The following is a 5977-nucleotide window of genomic DNA, read 5'->3' on the forward strand; positions in this document are numbered from 1 at the left end:
GTAAAGAGTCTATCATTGAAATCCTTGAGCTAACTCAGCAGAGCCAGATCAATTTCTTCGGGATCTGTGTCCTTTCCTCTACAGATTTACGGCAAATATTTCGTGGTAAAGCCAGTTAGACAGAAATGCGGCAAGGAGTCTGGGGGTGGCTTCTTAGATCATCCACTTGCCCCCTTCCTACCATGATGGAAGATGGAAGTGAAAAACCTCCATAGTCAGCGTTTTCTGATAGTGTCCAAATTTCCTTTCGGAGATAACAATCAATAAAGAGAAATATTTTGCAGTTTTCTCAACACTAGAGAATAGCGGTGCCAACATTATATTTAAACCAAGTCGCTTTTGCAGATATCAAACTGAAGTATAAATTTCAAAACTAAGGAATGGATAGTGAATATTTCTTTTTTTCTTTTCTAAGCAATCCTTCTAGAACTTTTTGCATCTTGGAAGTGAATAATGATAAAACTTGTTTTGACAGTGATGTTTAACACTAGCCCATTTGTGTTTCGCTGGGGGTAACTCTAGAGATGTAATTTGTGTAAAGGTCCCAGTAAGGCAGTCCATGTGAAGATCAAGCATATGTTGGCAATTGACAGATGCAGCAGTTCACAAGGGCCTTTTATTTTCTGATACAGCCTAAGCAGATTCCTATGGAAAACTGACTATAAAATGAGCACTTTTGTCTCAACTTCTAGACTGTTGTGGTTAAAGGTATGGAACGTTACAGTACATACATATATATATATTTTAATTTTGTAAGGTTATTTTACTTAGGTGTATGAGTGCCTTGCTCTCATGTTTGTCTGTCCACCATATTTGTGACTAGTGCCTGCAGAGGCCAGAAGAGGAGGCCTGGTTCCTTGAACTGGAGTTATTAAGTGTTGTGAACTGCCGTGTGGGTGTTGGGATTTGAACCTGGGTTCTCTACAGTAACAAGCGCTCCTAACCTCTGAGTCATCTCCATTCCTATACACATTATTTTTTATTTCAGAATAATTTGAGATTTGCATTTTAAAACATTGTGCAGATAGCACTAAGTTCAATCAATGTGTCCCTACTTGGTTCTTCCCATTGTCAATATCTTACAATATGCTTATCACAACTAAAGAGCTAACAATGATACATTATTAACCTAAGGCCATACTTATTATTTATATTTCAGTAATTTTATGCCAATATCACTGGCATTCCAAGTATTCAGAAATTTTTAAACATACATTCTCCTTCAAATAGTAGCAAACTGCAAACGAGGAAGCCCTACAAAACTGACCCCTTCCCTGAAACTAAAAATCTTCTCAATTTCTACATAGGAGCTATGTTACATTAACCTCAAATTGCTGACCATCTGCCAAGATCCATTTTTCTCCCGCAGCCCTCCAGTGAATAACCACCTGGGAATGGACTTCAAAAACAAAAAGCACAATTAATAACCATCTCCTTTGATTCCAAATTTGCTTTCTTAACTCTGAATTTCACAGGCAATTACACATTCACTACGTTGATTCAACTAGGTGTTCTTAGGAATATTTATGGGGTCTTTCTGATTCAAACCACATCCAGTAGTCTGAACAGCTCTAAATTGAGTACATAAAGAGAGTGAGTTCATTCAATTGCTTTTTCTAGCAGTCTTCTTATTTAACAAACCATATTTTAAAGTCTGAAATTGAACTAATTTTCAACAATGAAAGTAAGATTAGAACATTGTTGGTATAAATTCTGTTTGTGGAACAACCAGCCCCTGGCCCATATTATCCCAATGGGAGTTAATATGAGCTAAAAGAATACCCTTTCCTATTTAGTGCCAAGGAATCATAGCATAATCCTTCAATGTGATTTCAAATAAAAAAGTAGTTTCTTTAAATAACATCTTCTACATGTGACATACATATGGAATCATAGCATAAATACTTGAAATGCAAAATATAAGTGCTTTTTAAAAGTGCAGTAATGTCTTACATCTCGACTTTTGGTCCACAAATACTCATGGCATGTGTGAGGGAAGAGGGATGAAGAAGAAGGTATCATTGATGAGGCTAGAGCACTGGTCTTTAAAAAACAAGTTCTAAAATGTTTTACCACCACAAATCCAAACTTCCTCCCTGCACTCTGAAAATTCCCAGGTTCTAGCTGTGAACTGTCTGAGTGTATGTCACCCCTTACTTCCATGACTCCAGTCTCTGTGTTGCACCTTGATGGGCTGAGCAAGAGTATCTTACAGCTGTGATGGCCATAGTTTTGTCCAGGCATCCTCCTGCCTCACTGTAGAAACTTCCCCTATTGAAATGTCACGTCATTGATCAGGTCCCTTTTCAAACCATCAACATTTCATTTCTGCGCCACATTTTTCTCCAAGTCCCCTATCACTAAAGATTCTTTCCACTACCAAACCTTTTCTTTTGAAACAGGATCATATATAGCTCAAGCTGGAATTGAGCTATGGAGCCAAGGCTAGTTCTGAAGCTCCCGATGTTTTTGCCTTCATCTCCTAAGTGCTGGGATTACAGGCATGTGCTACTGTGCCCACCTTTCTTTTTACCAAACTTTTAGGTTTCTTTAAGCCTTTCCACTACTTGATCCTTACCTCGGGTTTCTGTGTTCTTTCCTACAGAGTCCAATTATACTAAGAATACTGCTAACTTGGTTTACAGAGAATCTCATCCTTATATCTGACTACCTCTGTATCTGATCTATTCTTCATTCTCCACCATCTCCCATGTGGTCAGCTCATCCTACTCTACCTTCATCAGAAACTCTGTTAAGTGAATTTAGCATTAATTCTTCCCAATTCCAATGTCATCTCAGAGATTTTTCTATTTGTGGCTGTGCTGGTTAGTTTTCGTCATATGAACACAAACTAGAGCCATTTGGGAAAGGAGGATCCTTAATTGAGAATATGTCTGCATCATATTGCCTATTGGCAAATTTGCAGAATATTTTCTTGATTAATGATTGATGTGGAAGGCCTAGCACACTGTGGCTGGGACCACCCCTGGGCATGTGGTCCTGGGTGCTATATGAAAGCAGGTTGATCTTTTTGAGTCAGGGTTACCTCACTCAGGATAGTGTTTTCTAATTCCATCCATTTACATGCAAAATTCAAGATGTCATTGTTTTTTACCACTGAGTAGTACTTTAATATGTAAAAGCGCCACATTTTCTTTATCCATTCTTCTGGCGATTACAAATCATGCTGCTATAAACATAGTTGAACAAATGCTTTTGTAGTATGATTGAGCATCTTTTGGGTACATGCCCAAGAGTGGTATTGCTGGATCCTGAGGTAAGTTGATTCCCAATTTCCTGAGAACCTGCCATATTGATTTCCAAAGTATGTACTCACTCTAGCTAAGTGGATATTAGCTATAAACAAAGGACATTGAACCTATAGTTCATGATCCTAGAGAAACTAAGTAATAAAGTGAACCCAAAGAAAAACATATATAGACCCACCTGGAATTGGAAAAGGACAGAATTGACTGGTAGAGTTGGGAGCATGGGGATGGGGGGGAAGGGGAGGGTAGAAGGAGAAGAGTAGGAGAGAGGAGGAGGGGAGAGGAGAGCTTGAAAGAATGAGATGGTCAAGATGGAGGAAGGACAGAGATGAGAGCAAGGAGAGAGAGACCTTGATTGAGGGAGCCATTATAGGATTAGCAGAACCTAGTCTAGAGAAATTCCCAGGAATCCTCAAGGATGACCCCACCTAGGACCCTGGGCAGTAGAGGAGAGGGGGCCCAATCTTGACTTACCCTGTAGTGAGACTGATAATTATCTTAAATATCACCATAGAGCCTTCATCCAGCAACTGATGAAGGCAGAGACAGAGACCCACATCAGAACACTGGACTGAGCTCCCAAAGACCAGTTGAAGAGTGGAAGGAATGAGAATATGAGCAAGCAGGTCAAGACCATGATGGGTTCACCCACTGAAACAGTTTGCCTGAGCTAATGGAAGCTCACCAACCCTAGAAAGACTGAGAAGGAACAAGCATAGGACCAAACTAGTTTCTCTGAATGTGGTTGACAGTTACATGGCAGACTGAGGGGCCACTGGCAGTGGCACCAGGATTTATCTTTACTGCATGTAGTGGCTTTTTGGAATCTTATTTTCTTTGGATGTATATCTTGCTCAGCCTAGATATAGTAGGGAGGACCTTGGACCTTCCACAAGGCAATGTGCCTTACCTTTTCTGAGGATTAGATGGGGTTGAGTGTGAAGGTATGTGCAGGGAATAGGAGGAGGGGAAGCAGTGGGAACTTTTTAAAAAAAATCTAATAAAATAAAAAAAGAAAGCAGGTTGAGCAAGCCGTGAAGAGCAAGCTAATAAGCAGTATTTTCCCATGGTCTCTGTTTAGTTCCTGCCTCTAGGTTCCTGCCTTGAGTTCCTGCCTTAGGTTCCGTCAATAGACTGTGACTTAGAATCTGTAAGCCAAATAAACCCTTTCCTCTCGGAGTTGCTTTTGGTCATGGTCTTTATCACAACAATATAAAGTAAGATAGGACAGCCAACATCTCAGCCTTTTCCTTGGCACTAAATCTTCATCTTTTTCTTCATATTTGAAGTTGACATTAGGTCCTTTCTCTCTTACTGAAACAGTATCTAAATGGAAACATATCGGCTTCTAGTTTTCTTTCATGTTACCTGCTATATTTTATATGTAGTTTTGAACATAATTGCCATGCATTTATATCCAGTCTTCTTCCCAGAATATAAACACCAAGAATAAGAGACTTTGCTACATCTTCAGTGCTTAGTGTTTGACATGCAAAAGGTGCTCAAAAACTACTTGTTAAATCACTAGTTATCTTTTCAGAAATAAACATCACACAAGTTATGAGTCATTTATAGTACCATCCCTGGGAAAATAAAGACAGGCACATCTCTGGGACTCACTGTCAGACAGCCCAGCCTAGTCATTAAGCCCCACGTCCTAGTGAGAAAACCTGCCTCAAAAAACAAATAGGATGATTCCTGAGGAACAACTGTTGGGTCAAATAAACCTGTTTAGGGGAGCAAAAACATGTGACTTGAGTATCCTCCAGCATTTCAGAAAGTATCTGTCCTTGGGCAAGGGGCTTACAGGTGAGAGATACAGTACCATCCATATTTGGGTAAAACTCTCTAGAATTAACTTCATAAACATATTTAGATATAGTGATATATTATTTGTGTTTTTAATAAATAAAGCTTGTCTGAAGATCAGAGTGGGAAGCAGCCACACTAGTTAGCTAGAAGCCGAGTGGTGGAGATGTATGCCTTTAATCCCAGAACTAGAGAGGAATGTATAATGGGAGGAGACAGATCTCAGACTCAGTCTCAGTCTGAGGATTTGTGGAGGCAGGATTGCCCATTTCAGTCTGAGGTAGAGGAGAATAAAGCATCCAGCTAAGGAATCTGAAGATCACTGGACAAATATGACATCTGAAGAAAAAGGGCAAATCATCCAGAAAAAAAAATGTTCCAAGAAAAAGAATAAATTAGCCTATTGGTGTATCACATTTCCAACAGGATAAAATTTCATAAATCTTCCCAAATGTTTGTTTCTGCTATTATCTACAATCACATAATGCAAATGGTCTTTTGTAGTCCCAGTCTAATTAAAGATTAAAGCTGGCTTTGCAGTTGGAGTGTGTCCTCTCTTTCTCTAAACCCAAACATGCTTATTAAAGTGAAATCCAAAATCTCTGTCCCATGTCAGAAGAGCTACCTGATATAGGACAGAAGAAAAACAAATATTCAAGGACTATTCTATTGCCACTAATCTCACAATCCATTGGTTTTATATTGACTTTAACAGTTTTTCTTAAGGTATAAAATTTATAAGATTAATATATATACATATATATAGTTTAAGGTTTTTGTCATGATATTAATGGTCATATAGAGTATTAACTATCCTAGAAAAGGGTTTCCTCTACCTTCCTGTACGTGATTTCAGATTTGAGTCTCTATCAGTTTCCTGCATTAAACCATGAGTATGC

This window comes from Microtus pennsylvanicus, chromosome 14, assembly GCF_037038515.1.
Source record: "Microtus pennsylvanicus isolate mMicPen1 chromosome 14, mMicPen1.hap1, whole genome shotgun sequence".
NCBI lineage: Eukaryota > Metazoa > Chordata > Mammalia > Rodentia > Cricetidae > Microtus > Microtus pennsylvanicus.